General features: G+C 40.0%; 1 long non-coding RNA gene across 1 annotated transcript in view; it reads right to left on the minus strand.

The window, feature by feature from the left end:
• Positions 1-1138: 1138 nt before the first annotated feature.
• The window catches only part of LOC147347669 (uncharacterized), a 43811-nt gene continuing 24866 nt past the window's right edge, over positions 1139-20083 (minus strand). Inside the window, exons 3-4 of the long non-coding RNA XR_015152440.1 lie at positions 2078-2152; positions 1139-1378 (exon numbers count right to left, since the gene is read on the minus strand). This is a non-coding gene — a long non-coding RNA (uncharacterized LOC147347669). The remainder of the gene's footprint in view (positions 1379-2077; positions 2153-20083) is intronic.

Genomic DNA, 20083 nt, shown 5'->3' on the forward strand with positions numbered 1-20083 from the left:
AGGATCCATTCCAATTTGCCAGGAGATTAAGCACAAAATTGGATTCATGCTCGGCCCTTCCCACTAGCTCACTTTAAGTTACTTATTCCTTCACCCACTTTCCTCTGGCTCCTAAGGGGCTTGTGGAGGTTTTAGTTTAACTCCACCTGGGAAGAGATTTTATTTTCACTTAGCTCTCTTCTATAAGTAGAATAGTCTTATCTAGTTTTGTGTTTTTTTTCTTATAATACTTCTTTTCTAACTTTTTAGCCATTTCCAGCTTCTCTGAAATTCTCCTCCAGGCACTTCACATCACACTAAACACTTTAGGAAGTGACTTAGTCATGTAGAGATGTGACGAAGTTCTCTAGTACGGAGTCCAAGAAAGATCTTAATTTTATCTCAACATCTGGATAGGCGCATTTAACTAAACTATGCATTTTGGAATGCTTCCAAAGCACCTGAGGGTAGTTGCAGTACCTTCGAGGTTTGCAGTAATGCAAAGATTTATATGCAGCATTTACCTCATGCTGGTTCAGAGTGTTATTCTTTTTCATCATTTGATTTATATACCTGCTCAAAGTTTTTTTCAGTTGTAGGTGAGATCTCTGTGTCAGCCTCTGAACAGAAGCCGCCCAGAAGACACATTTCATTTTCCACAGCCCTGCAGTATCCAGCACAAAGCCAGGCACAGAACTAGGTGCTAAGAAACTATCTCCAAAACAGTCATTGTATTTGCAAAGTCTAAAACATAGCAGCCAAGTACCACTACCCAAGGGTCTTGATGCATTCTATTATCAAGCACCTTGCTGCTGCTATGCTGCTGCTAAGTCACTTCAGTTGTGTCCGACTCTGTGTGACCCCATAGACGGCAGCCCACCAGGCTCCCCTGTCCCTGGGATTCTCCAGGCAAGAACACTGGAGTGGGCTGCCATTTCCTTCTCCAATGCATGAAAGTGAAAAGTGAAAGTGAAGTCGCTCAGTTGTGTCTGACCCTCAGCGACCCCATGGACTGCAGCCTTCCAGGCTCCTACATCCATGGGATTTTCCAGGCAAGAGTACTGGAGTGGGTTGCCATTGCCTTCTCCGTATCAAGCATCTTGGTATTTCACAATTCTCAAAAGAAAAACACACACATTCACACACTTAACTAAACTTCTTTAGATATGACCAAAGCTTTATAAGGAGATATTTTAATAAATCTAAATAATGTTGATGCAAGTTTTTCTAACTCCCATTGTAAACCTCAGATGTGCCTTTCTGTCCTGGAATGCATCTTCTTCCTTCAGCCACTCCCAAAGCCAGGTGAAGTGGATTCATGTTTTTGGCAATGTTAGCAGATTCTGGCCTTGTGGCAGATTCCTCCTCATGCCTCTTTATCAGGTTCTCACCTTTGATCCTCCACCAGAAAAAATAGAGAAAGTGTCATAATCCAGTTAAGGAGTTCATATTTGGGAACTTTATGCGAAATGACCAGCAGCATTTGTTTTACATTTAAAATTTAAGTCCTTACGTTGGAAGAAATTGTATGAACACATCAAGACAAATGGTCAAGGAAATTTGGGGAAATAGTCACCCTTTCATATGAATGAGCTCAATCACAGCATGGCTTGGATGGCAGGCTTGAGCAGGTGTCATCCATACCACTCACATGCTGTCCACGTGCCAACCTGGATGCTGAGGTGGGACACCTGCAGCCTTAGCTTGCAACCCTCTGTGCAAGGCTGGTAGTGCCCTGTGCCCTAGATGGACCTTGTTCTCTTGTTGGTCTTCCTGGCTTGACCCTGAGCCCGTGGTAGACAGACAGGGCTGTGAATTATTTGTATGACTAGCGTCTAGCCTAGGTAGGCATTTAATAATCATGAGCTGAATGTTGGCCTTTTCAGGTATACTCGGCTAACTCCATCATTTAGCTTTATGTATTATTTGGAATTGGATTACTGCCTGTGCCACTCAGTAAAAAGAAAACATCCTCACATGCCATGTGTGCCCCAGAATAACTGCTCTTTTTATCCTTAGGGGCCACTAGGGACTAAGCTTCAGAAGGAGAGAGAGGATTGGACGATGAGTAACCAGCATCCCAGCTGGTGGCTCATACCTGAAAGCTGCTTGTTCATGGTCCATTAGGCTCTGGCCTTGAACCGGTGACATCTCTTTGACATTAAGGATGGAGCTGGAAAAAATGGAAAAAGGAAATTCACCAGTTTCCTATGGAAGGGATGTAATGAAAACAGACCTGAACTCCCAATTTAACCTTTTTTAGGACAGCTGTTATATATTAGGTGCTTGCTGTGTACCAAAGGGTTAATCACATTATAAACACTGTCTCATTATAAACCTCTGCAATTAGTATTATCTTTCTGTTACAGATAAACTGAGGTTAAGGAAGAGGAAGAAATTTTTCCAAGATGACCCAGTATTATATATCTGTCTCAGAGCTAGGACACAGATGTAAGAAGAACTCCAACACACATAGTTTAGCTCCTGATCCATATACCTTTTATGACAAAGGAAGATCACTTGAAAGCTATGTGATGTTAGCCAGACATTTTAACTCCTCTGAGACTTGGTTTACTGGAATGAAATTTAGAAACGGCAATGTGTGTCTCACAGGATTATTATGAGGTTTAAGTGAGATGACAATACATGAAGGTAGAAACATAATCTTGGCACATAGAAGGCATTAAATACAATATATATTTTTGGATAGCAAGGAGATCAAACCAGTCAATTTTAAAGGAAGTCAATACTCATTAAAAGGACTGATGCTGAAGCTGAAGCTGCAATACTTTGGCCACCTGATACAAAGAGCCAACTCATTGGAAAAGACCCTGATGCTGGGAATGATTGAGGGCAGGGAGAGAAGTGGGTGACAGAGGATGAGATGGTTGGATGGCATCACCGACTCAATGGACATGAGTTTGAATAAACTCTGGGAGATAATGAAGGACAGGGAAACCTGCCTGGCTGTAGTCCATGGGGTTGCAAAGAGTGGGACACTTGCAACTAAACAGTGACAACAAATACTTTTTCTCTTCTTTAGGGTTGAACACACTTAGACACTCAGAAAACTGACTGAGTGATAAATACATTGGCACAGAGACAGAGGTGGTGTGATGATTTTGGTCCCTGTGGAGCTGGCATGGCCATGGAGATGGCCCTTCCTAACACTTGGGACAAGGGACTGGGGTGTGCACACAGACAGGTCAGAGGGTCTATGGCCTTCTCAGGAGTGATTTCATGAGGTACCATGACTATATAGCCATCACTCCACACCTGCATCTCCCACTCACAAATCTGCCATTAGGGTAGAATGGATATGTGAAAGTGAAGGCATTGGTCCCTCAATTGTGTCTAACTCTTTGCGGCCCCATGGTCTGTAGTCCAAGGCCACCAGGGTTCTCTGTCCATAGAATTCTCCAGGCAGGAATACTGTAGTAGGTAGCCATTCCCTTATCCAGGGCATCTTCCCAAAACGGTGATCGAACCCAGGTCTCCTGCATTGTGGGCAGATTCTTTACTGTCTGAGCTACTTGTATGTGTAACTAAATTCATGCTTGTGCACATGTAAGTGTGTGTGTGTGAAACAGTTTTCCATCATTATTGCCAAGATTCCCTCATTGAGAATATTTGATAGATTCAATGCCACTGACTCATTATTACCTTTTGCTAAACATTAATTCTGTAAAGTTTTCAAAAATCGATTTAAGTTCACACAGAGGAAAATCCTGATTTCATTTTCACCTTCAGCTAGGGACTATGAATAAGTAGACAGGACAAGTTAACCCACTGTTTGCTCACTGCTGTACTGTTATCACCTACAACTCATTTGTGAAACATTTCCAGTTTTCCCCTGGTTCAGTTCATTTCAGCTGTTTAGTCATGTATGACTCTTTGCAACCCCATAGATTGCAGCATGCCAGGCCTCCTGTCTATCACCTACTCCCAGAGCTTGCTCAAACTCATGTCCATCGAGTCTGTGATGCCATCCAACCATCTCATCCTCTGTCATCCCCTTCTCCTCCTGCCTTCAATCTTGCCCAGCATCAGGGTCTTTTCCAAGGATTCAGTTCTTCTCATCAGGTGGCCAAGGCATTGGAGTTTCAGCTTCAATGTAAGTCCTTCCAATGAATATTCAGGACTGATTTCCTTTGGATGGACTTGTTGGATCTCCTTGCAGTCCAAGGGACTCTCAGGAGTCTTCTCCAACACCACAGTTCAAAAGCATCAATTTTTCGGTGCTCAGCTTTCTTTATAGTCCAACTCTCACATCCATACATAACTACTGGAAAAACCATAGCCTTGACTAGATGGACCTTTGTTGGCAAAGTAATGTCTCTGTTTTTTAATATTCTGTCTTGGTTGGTCACAGCTTTTCTTCCAAGGAGCAAGTGCCTTAATTTCATGGCTGCAGTTACCACCTGCAGTTGTTTTGGAACCCAAGAAAATAAAGTCTGTCATTGTTTCCATTGTTTCCCCATCTATTTGCCATGAAGTGATGGGACCAGATGTAATGATTTTCGTTTTCTGAATGTTGAGTCTTAAGCCAACTTTTTCACTCTCCTCTTTCACTTTCATCAAGAGGCTCTTCAGTTCCTCTTCACTTTCTGCCATAAGGGTAATGTTATCTGCATATCTGAGGTTATTGCCATCTCTCCCAGAAATCTTGACTGGCAATCTTCCCTGGCAGAATAAGGGATTCTTATTTCTTCTGCTCCCAAGGCACTCTGTATCTGTCTCTCTTCTAGCATCAATTCTTAGTTCTGTTACTGATAATACTGTGATGCTCTTATGTTGATTTCTCCCACCTACCATCATCTCTTAGAGGGCAAGGAGTCTCTTTGTTCCATTCTCTAGGGCAATACCTACAATTACTTACAGAAATTGTTGGTTGAATGACTAAATGGAAAAAAGATAGTTGAAAGGAGTCAATGAAATTCAATTGAAAATGTAAAGGATAGGGAATATGATCTAAGAAAACATGGAATGAGACAAGCCAAGTGGATACATCGATTGATGTTCTTTGCTCACAGAATCTGATGAAAAGAACATGTATCCTAAAGAATTCCTCTTTACTTTGTACATAAAACACCAAATTATAGGCCAGTCACAAAAGCAGTTGTGGTTTTATAATTCAGACTCACCCTAATAAGAGAAAACCGAGTAGAGGGAAATTAAACTTTGAGCCTCTCTCTAGTTATCAGGGAAGAAAAAGGCTAAAATGTTGGTAAATACAGAGGATCTGGGAAGAGTTGCAAGTAAGTTACACAAAGGGGTCAACTTCTATTCAGAATTTTCTGAGCAATGATTAGACAAACAACTGTAATGTTTAAAACTGTGTGAGGTATACAGGACCTAGTACTATATCCATTTATCTCCTTCCTCTTCCCAGATTCTACAACCCAATAGTAGTGCTAGTTTCTGGAGAGGCCAATACCTGTAGTGAACGTGAGCTGACTCAAGTCTCTGGAGTCTTGGAAACTTCTTTGGTTTATTCACACTGACTCGGAAACCCTGGCTTAAAGGTGAATCCTTAGACCCCAGGTAGGACCCTCTAGAACCAAAGGAAGACAAATGGTAGACCAGATGTCCAGACATCATTGCACACAGAGTGTGGGATTGAATGAACTTTCTTGTGGACTCTTATAAAAACAGACAAATTCTGAAAGGCAGCTCAAAGTTGAGCAGATCCTAATTTGTCCACGCATCTTTGAGATGTGACTCTTCCTCAGCTTTCTGGCAGTTTGCCTGGTGCTCTAAGGGAAACTCAGTTGGCCAGAGTTCACCTGGGTTTATCAGTCCCCCAGGGGAATCTGTTTTCTCTGTGTGCTTCTTTTGTCATTCTGCGGGAACTGGGTCAGCTTTTCAAGAGTGGAAATGTCAGAGGAATAAAGAGACTCCCTTGAAAAGATCTTTTCCATCGCAGAAAGGAAACATCTCAGCATACCCCTTAAATAACAACATACAGCGTGACAGCCTTGCTTCCGACCCAAAGAAAGAAAAGAGGCCGAGAAAACACTGGGTAACATTTACACACACACCCCTTCACTTGGGAGACAGCTGGGCTGGGGCTGTGTCATCCCAAACACTGAATTAAAGGAACGGAAACATCAACTCTGTGGAATCTTTTGGATGGCAAACTAGGCTAGCAAGCAGACAAAGGAAGGCTTTCAGCAAAAGCCCCGATTTTTTTTATATTGTAGCACACTTGGACCGTAAGGCTGCTGCCCCGAGAAGCATGAATCTGTGCCTCCTGGGGAGAAGCCCCATCCAGGCCGCTGTCTCCCGCAGACCCCAGCACAAACAGAAGGTCCCTGTGGAGGGCAGCGAGCTGTGGCTGCACTGGTCCATTCAGTGGTTCTAGAAAGATGCCCCCACTGGTGAAATAGATTTTACCATATTCACTGGGCTGTTAGGAAGATAAATATTGCAACAGTCTGGCTGAAAGATTCCTAGGAAGCATTGATCATGAGGTTACCTGCATTGTGGGAGCGGGCTTTAAAAAGACGTAAGCCCAATTCACCAGCATATATATGCTGAATTCCTTCCAAATTACAAAATCATTCACAATGTCCCCAAGTTTATCAGCACTCTCGGCCAAATATATCATCACCCAACAATCCAAACTCCCATAACTCGCAGAATTTATTATTAGGAAGCGTCTATGGCCAAATCACCCTGAACACACCCGATCTCATCTGATTATTGGTAAGAAACAAAGGGAGGGCATGCTGGTGGTGTTGCTCTTAGGGTCTCAGCCAGTGTTTGTTTTTTTCTCTTATGAACCCTGATATGATATGTAATACAGTATCAGCAAGTTCTCGAAAAGCCCCTGTGTGTCAGGATTTCTCCAAAGCTTTGACAGCAGGGGCTGTTTTCAAAAATATCCATGTCTATCCCCTGTGTCCAGTGTAAACACAGTGGAGATAAACAGCAAGATTTCATAGACAGAGCAAATAAGAGAAAACAAAGGTGTCTTAATGCCAACTGAATTATCTGGAATAACAAGGAATTATAGGAGGTCATACCAAGTCCTGGCCATACCTGCGAGGCAGATCTGGGAAGTCTGTGACAGACCTGTGCCTCCTGGGCTCTGGTATCCTCATTTCAGTACCACCTTTCAAGACAGCCTATTATTGCCCATCCTTAACCCAAGTCTTATTAATGATGCATGATGTGCTACTGCCTCAAAAGCTGACCATCTGAGCAACTAGTATTTCTCAAACCTAGATTCATGTACGAATTAGCTGAGGAGCTTTTTAAAAGCAACGATTCTGAGCTACAGATTCCTGATGGGATAGGATCCACACTTCTCAGGTCTGGATGTTTGGGAACATTTCCTGAGCAAGTATGCATTAGCATCATATCAGATCCCTGGACAACATGACGGGTGGGACAAGAAAGAGGGCAGAGGTGGTGGTAGAGGTGATGACGGCGATTCTTCAAAAAGAATTCCATGTGATTCGGATATGCAATTCTTCTCCTGCAGTCCCCCCTCCACTTGAGAACTGCTGGCATTTTGTTTGAGTTAAAAATGTCTTAGAAAAAAAAATGCCTTAGACTAATCCTGACTCTGCCACTCATGAGCCCCGGTGGCCTTGAGTACATTACTTTAGTGGCCTGTATGTCCCTGTTCATAAAATAAGAGCAGTTGTCACCTCGGTGTTAGCCAACTGTCACTGAGCCTCATACACAAGTGCCTGGGCCCCATCCACCCAGTCTGATATGTCATCTCATGTGGGGCCCTGGCTTTGGATATTTAAAGCTCCCCAGGTGATGCTGCTATAGGCACAGCTCTGAAGGTGACTGCTTACCTGGAGCCCTCCACCGATGATTAGCGGGCCTCCATGTGACATGTCTGCAAGGCTATTTTAAAGACTACGTGAAGAAGCAGTCACGCAGTCAATACTTGAGTCAACATTTGAGAAGCAGTATCTACAGGAGTCAAAGGAGTCACTTTACTGGATGAGGGACTGTATGGGGCTTTCTGATCCACTTTTAACATGTTAAAGATCCATGAGTAGTGTAGCTTTCCCCAGGCATTTCTCATAGGATAACTAAGTCATATTCTGATTCTAAATCTGTTTCTTCTCAGAGAGCAGGTATAACCAATAAACTTTGTTAAGTGTGCATATGTGTGTGTGATTTTCTTACTATAAAATAAACTGGTGCCCAGAGACTAGAGTTCTGTTAGTGTCTTAGTGTTCTGTGCAGCCACGGTTTCCTGTTAGGACGCTAGAGGAGAATTTCTGAATTCTTAGTATGAGCTCTAAGGACTTTAACCACCTCACTTATCCTCATAACAATTCTGTATGGTATATACCAATAATATTTCCACTTTACAGATGAGAAAACTGAGAAGCAGCATGTTTAAGTAACTTTACTGAAGTTGTTTAACATTTGTAAATTCTGGAGGCAGGATTTGCCCCCAGGCATTTTGGGTCCTGAACATTTATTACCAGGAGGAACAGAAATGAAGATTACTTCCCATAAAATCGGTAGTTCAATGTTTGTCATGGAGAACTGGTAACAAATCCACAATTTGTCTGTATATTGCTTACTCTTAGCTCTTCTCAGTAGTTGAAAATCATGAGGCTTTTAACAGCCAGTGCTGGTTGTCCTTGATTTTGTGAAGAGTGGAACGAGATGTACCAGCTGTGGTGGGGAACCTTTTGTGCCTGTGTATTTGCAAATTTATCATCGCTTTCGTCTTTCTGTATGAAACCTGAACCAGACTGTGAAACAGCTGATCCGCTCTCTGCAGCCTCCTTCACAAATCACACCTGTTTGGGGGCTGCTGGGTCCTGCCTTGGACTCCATCCATCCCAAGCGGCTGCTTGGCGACCCAGCCTTCCTGAAATCTGAGTCTTCTTGTTGCATTTTCTGTACTTCCGCTGCTGGAAAACCAAGACAAGCAGGTTCACACACCTCTGTTCACTGATGGAAGTTGTGCTGTTACATTATAGAGTTCAAGGAGCAAAGTGACGATACACACACAGCCCTTGTTTTAGGAGGTTCTGCTCCACTCTTTGCACTGCGGACCCAAACACAACCAGCGGCAGCACTAAGTGCACAACAACGCCTTTTGCTTCTCCTCTTCTTTCTCTTCTTTTTGTAATGACACCATTCCCCGTAAGTCCCACTGAGTTAAAAGCACCACACTGCGCATATTATCATTTGAAAACTGCATTTTCTTGTTCTTTATTGTACCAGTCATAAAATGTGATGGCGGGTTCTCACTCACACTGAAAGTAATTTTACAACGTGTTCAGTTGAGCCGGGGTAAGCTGGTTAGTGGACGATGTGGAGCATGGGGTCACTCTGTGAAAGGGGGAAGCTAAATAAATGCTAAAGAGAAAAAGTCAAGAGTCAGGTACACGCCTAAGTGTAAATCTTGATGAACTGTATATTAATTTCTCTCTTGAGTTTAAGCATCATTCAGTCTAGAGAACAGCTGGAGAATAAATTCACTTCCTATTACCCCCAAATTTGCCACTTTTCCTCCTGAATATGTATCTGCCTCCTAATCAATATCCTCAAATGTAGACTGAGAGTTTACCAGGTTGGATAATGCTTTGTAGAGATTCCACTGGAGAAGAAAAAAATGTATGAACATATAATTAGGGCAGATATTCCTCATAGTATTAAAGCTTTTTGCATATTCTTTATAAATGTACATTACATATTTCATGTATACTTATGGCATACCATTCCCTTCTCCAGGGGATCTCCAGGGGACTGTAGCCCACCACATTGCTCTGTCCATGGAACTTTCCAGGTAAGAATACTGGAGTCAGTTGCCATGCCCTCCTCTGGGGGATCTTCCCAACTCAGGCATTGAACTAAGGTCTTCTGCATTGCAGGCAGATTCTTTACCATCTGAGCCACCAGGGAAGCCTATAGAAGCAACAGAGGACAAGATTACACTTTTCCAATTTATATTTTATCTTAGGGCTTTTGCATTGGAAATTTCTACTCATTGGAATGTTATTTTCTCTATGGAAGCTCAGAGCATAGAATCCTCCTTTTGCTACTTAGATCACAGATTAAATGTTATCTCCTCAAAGAGGTCTTCCCTACCACTCATTTAAAGTACCCATGAGCACTCCTTATCACATTAATTATCCACAATTCACTATTGCACATCTTGAATGATCATTTTCTTGTTTAACAGTTGATTGGTGTCTCTACCTTCTAAATGTAAACTCCATAAGCGTCAAGACCTTATATGTCTTATTTACTCCTGTAACCCAGTTCCTTAAAGAATGAGTGCCCGGTGCACACTAAGAACTCATTAAATATTTGCTGAAAAGGAAAGGAGGAAGGAAGGAAGGAGCTGAGAGTTAAGCTTAGATATTAGTGCTGACTTGCACAATCAGGGCAAACTAAGAGATGTGACTTGACTTATATCTTAAAATATGTCAGAGGTGTGGTTTCATGGCTGGTAGGAGGAGGAGAAGATTTTCTAATCAGAACCTCTGAACACTGAGCAGTCAGTTGTGCTAGAGACAGCATATTCACTGGGTGTTACCCCAAGTTCAGAAGAGATGTTACAGGCAGTGATCTGGGGAAATGGCAAGGTAGAGGGACTTTGGAGAAAGAAAACTCAGGACTTGTGTGAAACTGTAGGGACCAGTCTGAGATGAGGAGGCAGGTGGATTAGAAAGCAATCTGAAACAAATTGGAGGAAAGACTCAGTGGGTGACTGCTGAATCCCAAGAGGATTGGAGGTGTCTCCCAATTATTTGTCTAAAACTATATTACAAAGCTGATTGACAGATGGATAGAAACTCATAGAGGCCTCAACTACAGATTTGGTGGAAAATGAGCTCTCACCTCCCCAAATAAGAGGAAACTGCATTTTTGTTAAAATACTGGGATGGCTATTTCTGTCTTTCTTCTGTGGAGGGTAGCAAGTGCCAGGGAAGGTGTGGCATGGATGAGGCTGAAAGGTAAAAAGGTGGTAGGAAGCTGGAGAATTGGAAATCGGGGCTATGCTAAAAAGATATTCTCAGGAAAATAAAATCTCTATGATATAATCATTCTCTTCTCTTTAGCTCCCTGGCTTTCAGCGTATGTTTCTAGAGAAAACAAGCTCTTGATCATTTGAAAACTGACTAAAAGAATGGGAAAAGCCTTGAGAGTTTAGACCCACAGCTCTTGTCAGACTGCTCAAATGTACTGATCTGCAGTGTACACAGAACCCGAGGTTGCTTTCAAAACCTTGTTAGGCTCCTGTAGGAACCAGGGGTGGCAGTAGGGACTTATCATTACAATTAAAACATACATGCTCACAGAAGGGTGGGTTTTTAAGAAGTGGTCCTCCATCCTGCTGATTCTCATCTTCAAACAAGACTTAGCTATTAACTTATCCCTGCAATAGATCCCCATCTCTTAATCCTGTTGATCCTCAATACTCTCCTGGAACCTGGTCGTCTCTGTTAGATTCTGAATTGACCTCTACATTGGTTCCTCTGTCCCAACTACTTTCTAGTTTACCTGGAACTTTAGTTTCCCCCAGCCCAGCATTCAGCTACTAGCAGCTCAGAGATCTCCCACAGAATCACCCCACATGGACCCTGACTTGGTTCTTCATCCCAGCTCGGCAGTCAAGATAGTCATCCAACTTACAAAGTCAAGCTCCAATTCACAAAGAAGTTGACAATCTTACAAATCTCTTCCTCAAACCAGTTATTCAAGCTTTCACCATTTTTAGAGTCTACTCTTGTTTCCATTGTTGCACTCCCCCGGATACACAGGGGCCTCTCTTGTTAACAATAGCAAATATCAGCATTGTGTCTTGAACCAGTATAGTCCTCTCTTTATTCCTGCCATGCAAACTCAGGAAGAAAAAGAGGAAAAAACCTTTCAAAAAATCCATTATCATTGTAGCAGTTTCTTTTCCTTTTTGCTCTAACTTTGAAGTTGCTGCTACCTCACCTGGATTAGAATGAATTTATTCACACTAGCAATGCTATAGCCTCCAAATTAGGCAATGGTAAATGTCATTTGTGACACAAAACATTAATTTCATCTTCTTCTGAAGCTATCTGGCCTGCTAACCACTGTACGGGGTGCCATTGGCATTGGCTCTGGGTGTGGGGACAGGAAACCATGCTGCCTCCCACACTAGGGCCTTGGCAGGTTGCATGGTGGTGTACACAAGGAAACTGAACCGCGTCTGCATGGCTCACTGCTTATCAGGAGCACACACTGGCTGCCATGCTGTAGGGCAGCAAAGGAAAACAAAACAACAATAAAGGGAGGCCTTTGTCATGGATTAAAAGGGTTTAGAAACACCTGAGCCATGCAGTTTTCGAACACCGACACTGCCAATGACTTCATGACAGGATGTTAGAAAATGTGCTAACTGGGTTAGATAGAGTTGGTGGGGCCGCCAACACCCGTGCTTTGTAAATGGCTTCTTATCTGTGTGAGTGTGGATGCACAATTCAGAGTGAGAGGAATAAGGTTAATGACAGTTACATACTGCTGCTTGTGATTGCAGCTAAGGTTGTCCCTAAAGACTGTCATGACTGGACAAATTCTTTTTTCATGTTGGTTAGTTTCATGTACACTCTCAACTTGTTTCATTAGAAAATTCATCACTGGCACAAATAGAAGGGTCCAGTCTTTATTCAGAAGTAGAATCGTTGGTTACCTTATTAAGCATGCTTGAAGGCTCAGATCTCCTCCCACACCTTCAATTCTATACCTAGCGATTCATTCCTTTGTGTTAACTGATGTCCCACCTTCAAACTTCTGTCTTTAAAAATATAATTATGTGGTCATCTTCTTCGATTTTGTTACTCGATTTGCCTCTACATGTCTTTGGCTGGGTTTATTTTGAAACAGTCAGAGATGTCAATGCATGTCTCTCAATAATTGATAAAATAAAAAAATAGTAAAGATATTAAAAATTTGAACAATACTTTGAACAGATTTGATCTAGTTGACATTTATAGAAAATTTTCAAAAAAAGTAGAATAAACATTCTTTTCAATCACACATGGAACATTTACCCTAATGGACTATATTCTAGGCCACAAGATAAGTCTCAGTAAATATAAAAGAATTCAAGTCAAACTATGTGTATTTTCTAATCACAATGGAATTAAATCAGAAATCATTAAACAGATCTCTAGAAAATCCCCAAATATTTGGAAATCAAGTAACATATCTCTAAATAATCTAATGGGTCAAAGGAAAAATTACAGGGAAAAGTAGTTATCATTTTGAACCATATAAAGCAAATATACAACTTATCAAAATTTGTGAGATGTCACTAAAGGAGTAATTAGGGGGAGATTTATAACACTAAATGCCTGTATTAGACAATGAAGAAAGATCTTCAAATGAATGATCTCAGTTTCTATCTTTAAAAAATAGAAAGAGAAGAGCACAGGAAACCCAATGTAGAAAAAAGGAAATAATAAAGATCAAAGCAGAAACAAAGAAATAGAAAAATACAGAAAAAACTAATTAACCCACAAACTAGATATTTGAATGAATTTTTAAAATTGAGAAAGTTCTAGCCAGATATATCGGGGGAAAAAAAGAATAATGAGACAAATCATCATAACAGGAATTGAGAGAGTTGACATCTATACAGAATCTACAAATATTAAAAGGATAATAAGGAAATAAACTACTTTATGCCAATACATTTAACAGTTTTCTTTTAAGACACAAACTACCAAAGCTCATTCAAGAAAAAGAAAAGGTAACTTGACTAGCCCTATATGTATTAAATACATAGAATTTGTAGTTAAAAACCAACTTTCAAAGAAATTACCATCACTGTGACTTCACTGGTGAATTTACCAAACATTTAAGGAAGAAATATCACCAATTTCACAGAAGTATCATAGAAAGTTGAGGAGAAAGGACTACTTTTCAGCTTATTCTGTGAAGCCAGCATTACCTGGTATCAAAATCAGATAGACATACAAGGGGGAAATTGGTCACTGTAAATTGGTGCAGCCACTATAGAAACAGTATAGAGTTTTCTCAAAAAATTAAAAACAGAACTACCATATGATCGAGCAATCCCACTCCTGGGTATTTTTTCAAAGAAAACAAAAACATTAATTTGAAAAGATATATGTACCCCTGTGTTCATTGTAGCATCATTTACAATTGCCAAGATATGGAAGCAACCTAAGCGCCCATCAAAAAAAATGAAAGGATAAGGAAGGTGTACAATGGAATATTACTCAGCCATAGATGAGTATGAAATATTGCCATCTATAACAATACTGATGGACCAAGAGGGTACTATGCTGAGTGAAATAAGACAAAGACAAATACTGTATGATTTCACCTATATGTGGAATCTAAAATACAAAACAAATGAAAAAAACATAACAAAGCCAACAGTCATAGAGAGAACAAAGAGATGGTTGCTGGGATGGAGGTGGTGGGGGGAATGAGTAAAATAGGTGAGGGGGATTCAGAGGTACAGCCATCTAGTTACAACATAAATGAGTCATGGGGATGATTTGTACAGTGTGGGGAATATTGTCTATAATAATGTAATATCTCTGCATGGTCACAAAGGTGGTCAAAAGACATAAACTTCCAGTTGCAAGATAAGTAAGTACTAGGGACATAACATATAACATGATTAATACAGTTAATATTACTGTATGTTACTTCTGAAAGTTAAGAGAGCGATTCCTAAGAGTTGTCATCACAAGGAAAAATATTTTTTTCTTTTGTTTCTTTTTTTCATTTGTTATTTCTTTATCGGAGTATAATTCAATGTATTAGTTTTTGCTGTACAACAACGTGAGCCGGCTAAATGTATACATATATCCCTTCCTGCTTGGACCACCCTCCCAGCCACCCCTATGCCACCCATCTAGGTCATCGCAGAGCTCTGAGCTGAGCTCCTTGTGCTACATAGCAGCTTCCCACAGCTGTCTATTTCACACATGGCAGTGTATATATTCAGTGCTACTCTCCCATTTCATCCCATCCTCCTCCCTCTCCACCCCATGTCCATCTGTCCACTCTCTACATCTGCATCTCTATTCCCGCCCTACAAATAGGTTCATCTGTACTATTTTTCTAGATTCCATATGTATGAGTGAATATATGATATTTGTTTTTCTCTTTCTGACTTACTTCACTCTGTATGACAGACAAACTCTAGCTTCATCCACACCACTCCAGATGACTCAATTTTGTTCCTTTTCATGACTCAGTAATATTCCATTGTATACAGGTCCCACATCTTTTTTATCCATTCATCTGTTTTTTGTTTCTATACGATATGATAGATGTTTACTAAACTTATTGTGGAAATCATCTCATGATATATGTAAGTCACGTCATTATGCTATGTGCCTTAAACTTGCTGTACCATAATTACCTCTTAATAGAACCAGAAGAATGTAAATAAATAAAAATTCTTTACAAGTATTAGATAATGATTGACATGAAGAACCAAAATGATCCAACATGAAGATATTCAGCTATCCTGTAGCAGAAAAATAAAACAAATAAATAACAAGTATAGTAAGCCCCAAATGTTTTGAAATTATTTTTGTTCATGAGGACCATTTGTATGTTACATTTAAGACAGATGTCTGGAATGACAGGCATGAAATGTTGGTCAGCTATTTCTGGGTGTTTGAAGTCATTTGTTAATTTCTTTACTATACTTCTTATACTTCAGTGTTGCTTGACTTTAAAAAAAGAAGCACTCATAATCTTTTAAAACTATGATAGTTTTTTAATTTAAAAATTTCTAAAAGAAACTAGAATTAGTGAAAATTTTTAAATAAAAATTTTAAAAATAAAATATTTGAAACATTTTAGATTATAAATGATTTATTTAATTTATACATTGTATATTAGTAAAAATAGTTTCTCTCTTTTTATTTCTAGGATATTCATCATGAGATATTATGGAGGTTTATTTTCATTTTCTATAGTTTAAACTTACACCAATTTCACCCAAAGCTTTCTTTCTGTCACTATATACATTGTATCTGTTCATTGTCAGGCCAGTTGTTTTTTTTTTTTTCAAGATTTTTTTGACCTGAACCATTTTAAAGAGTCTTATTGAATTTGTTACAATATTGTTCCTGTCTTTCTGGTTTTGGGTTTTTGGCCATGAGGCATGTGGGCTCTTCACTCCCCAACCAAGGATCAAACCTGCACCCCCTGCATTGGAAGGTGAAATCTCAACCACGCGACCACCAGCTTAGTCTCAGTTGATTGTAAATATATCCCTGTGTCTACAAAGACATTTAGTCAGCAATCATTTCAGTGAGGAAGAGCAACGTTGGCAAGACAATCAAATAGGACAGTAATACAGTCCAGTTGCAAATGGACCTCTGAGAAAGACAGCTGACAATGGGTTGCTGGAATTTGTGCATAATCCAGACTGAGAGCACAGCGCTACACTGACAATTGTGACATTAAACATCAGAAGTTAGACACGCAGACCAAAGATTAATCATTCTATTCCTCCCTGGGACAGGACCAAGGCCCAAAATATTTATCTAAGTAGTGAAGACCAGCTAAATACATGGCAAAAGACCCACAGCAATCGATGTGTGGTTATCATGTGGCAACTACATGCTTCTCCCCTTAGTAGGGCTCTTCTTCTTGGCACTTTGTAAACATTTGGGATCTTAGTTAAACATCTTAGGCCCACAGAAACTAAACAAAAAGGCTAGGAACACCCAGCTTAGAAGCTTTCAAATGTAGATTGGTATATATATTTAGTATGACGGTTTCAAATATAATGGGAAAATGAGTAGAACAGCAAATCACGCAGTCAGTTGGATTTGCTTCAAGAGTTTATATTAACTAGATAAAGGCAGAATGAAAAGCCTGGCGGGGGGAGTTGTCACCATCACATGTCCAGCATTAGTAACCTATCAGTGGAGTGCTAAAACCGCTAGTTGACTCATTCCCAAGTATCTCTAGCTATCCATATGTATATGCATGTCTATCTCTACATACCTCTATATCTATACATAAACACTAATGTCAATTTAGTAGAATAAGAATATTTTTCTCAGTGGTTGGTTAGTAACTTGTGAACAAAACAAATGATTAACTGAATATTTCACTGTTCAACCAGCAGGTGAAGATTCAAGAGAGAGGTAGAAAAACAGAAAGATATACATACAGACAGTCAGAATTATCTACTTATCAAGCAGTCCAAGATGTCTTGATAAATCTAGCAGTCCCATTCAGCTTTGGATAAAAAATAATTGCAGAAAGGAAAGTGTCGGGTTGAACCAATCCTATGATTGTCCAGTGTGGCCAGGGAAAGTAAAGCCAGACTACAGAACCCACAAACATGAGGCTCCCAGAGGAAGGTGTCACGGACCAGAATGGCTGTGAAAGAGTTCTGATTCTCTTGCAATCTGGCTTCTTCTGGTCATGCTCAGGTCCTTGTCCACATACTAGTGAAAGCATCGTGATCACACCTTAATGAAGAATCCTAAAAATCTGCATGAAAATTTGAGATCAAATTGACAGCTTGCTTCTCAATCTTGAAAGACAATATAGCTAAAAATGCAATAAACTATCAGTTAATGTCTAGAACCAAGATATCAATGTAAGTACTGAGTATGGGATTTGAAAAAAAAGAATTCCCTGTGAAAGATGCCTTGTCCTAGGGTCACAGCAGGGACTCAGAAGGAAACTGGTGTGGGCGAAGAGAGAACACTACGTCACCTGTGGCCCCTCACTCATGACTTACCACCCACGTCAGCAGGGAGATGGCATTTTCCAATAATGACAATTTAGCCAGTGTTTTACACTTGATCTTAGCCAAAAGGCCAAGAACTGATTCACCAGTGTTCTAATATGAGCTCTAGTAATATTCAGGGGACTGTATTCATCACTGAAGCTACTTTTGGATTACAGTGAACTATAAAAACATTCTGTTTTCTTTTCCTACATAGCCAGACTTATAGGTAAGCAGACTACAAAGCATAATGTTAGGCTGGGAACAGTCTTCTCATTTCTGAATGATGCCTGAGAGTCTACCATTAGAGCACTATCTCTTTCTCTCTCTTTTTTTAATAAGGTTTTGGTCTCTATTGAAATTAGGATATCTCTTTAAATATTGTATTTCTAAGAAGTGAACCTGATGATATGTTCTAGCACTTAAAGCTCTTCATTTGCTCCCCAATCGTCACAACGTCTAAAAATCTTATACAAGGGATGTGAGGCTCTTTCTGATCAGAGACCATGACTTGAGTCTGTGTCTTTTCTTACCAGACCTTTCCTTTGGTCTAATACCATATTCGCCAGTCATTTTGCACTACAAGAATTTTCCTAAATGGACCACACTGTGCCTGCCCTCTCGTTTGCTCACTTGCTGGTCCCTCTGCCGGGAGCTCCCTCTTTCCTCTTTGCCTAAAATCTCCTGCCTCAGTAGGGGTCTTGTGCTCTTTTCTCAGTGATCCTTTCCCTGACTACTTTAGGGAGATTCCAGAACTCCTTTCTCTACTTCTGTCCTTTGTGTATCACCTTCATGATTTTTTCATACCATATACCACATATGCTATTACATTTATTATTTTTCCCAAGAAACAATATTAAAATAAATTTCATTTAAAAAATCATGTCACATTTACCAATTAAAAAAAATTAAAACAAAATATAAGCTATACTAAATGGATCTTTAAAAATATGTAACAAGCTACTCCTGGAAAGTATAAACTTGTTTCTATTAGTCAACAATAAGGGATATTGGGCTCCATATGTCGCTACGGTGAAGATGAGATGAGTAAGGTAATTCTAGACTTCAGTTTTATGTTAAGCACATCCCAGCTCCCTTGTGTATAACAAAAAAAAAAAAAGAAAATATTTAATTGATGTAAATGGTACAGGTTGTTAGTTGCAAACAACAGAATTCACTGTGGCTACTCTAAGTAGGCAAGGAATTTATGAAAGGGTTTTCAGTAACTTACAGATGGCTCATTAGGGCCAGAAAGCCCAGACTTTAGGGCTATACAGTTGTGAATAAATACCCAACCACACTGAGGCATCTTTTGTAAAAAAAAGACCATTGCTGCTGAGCAAACATGACTTTTAGTACTGGGCACTGATGCTTCAGAAGCAACAACATTCCTTGCCCCTGAGTTGTACAAAAAATTAATACTTCTACCCAGCCACTTCTTCATGATTCTTACTCCTGAACCCAGGCCTCTCATAGATGTTCTAATTGGCTGAAGTCAGGTCAATCATTTTACCCTCACCACAAAGCATTCTGGGAATGTGAAGTCTACAGAGTTTCCACCTATGTAGAAAATTAACAAAATGTGAAAAGACCTCGAAAATGTTGACAGCCGAAAATGACAAATGTTTGCAGCACTAATCAAATGTCTCCAGCTGAGTTTTGCTTCAAGGAGCTATTGAAACACTATTGTTTGTATTGAATACAAGGTGATCTCCAGCATCTCTTCTTTTGGAAGATATCAGATTATCTGCTAAGATCTATGAAGTAGTAGGAAAACTGTTGCTTATCTAATGTTCTCTGCCATTAGACTGAGTTGGGAAAATACTCATGAAGGTTTTTCATCTAATCCATTAAGACTTTATTAACAAAGTTAAACACATTTTCAACAAATATATCAGATAAGCATATAACCAGGAGGTTTAGACCATGGAAATTGCCCAACTCACCCCCTAGAGTGTATATCCCTCAGCTCCAGATTAGAATTACTGTGTTTTCTTTGACCTATACTTGGAATACTGAAGTGAGCTTGTTTTGTAAAGACAGACAAAAGATGCTAACTTGAAAAGCCATTTTTAGTCATGCATGCCATCCCCAGATTGAAGGTTTCATCCAGAAACACTTGAAGTTTTTACTGTGACTCAGTAAAGTGAATGAGAAATGTTCTTGGCACTGAGCATCGATATGAGATCATATGTTTTTTACAGACACTGCTCATCTCCTTGCCTAACTGAAAAAAAAAAAATTTCAACAGGTCAGTAGGTTGCCCTAAATTGATGAACAATTTTAACAGTGTTAAAATTGTTAAGCATTCTTAAATCTTCATGAAAGTCTCAGGTGACAAGGGCTTCTCCGTTCATTCCTCAGGGGTACATCTAAAATGCCTGAAAC

Source organism: Bos grunniens, chromosome 23 (assembly GCF_055505025.1).
Source record: "Bos grunniens cultivar Pamir isolate PY7600 chromosome 23, Bosgru_T2T1.0, whole genome shotgun sequence".
NCBI lineage: Eukaryota > Metazoa > Chordata > Mammalia > Artiodactyla > Bovidae > Bos > Bos grunniens.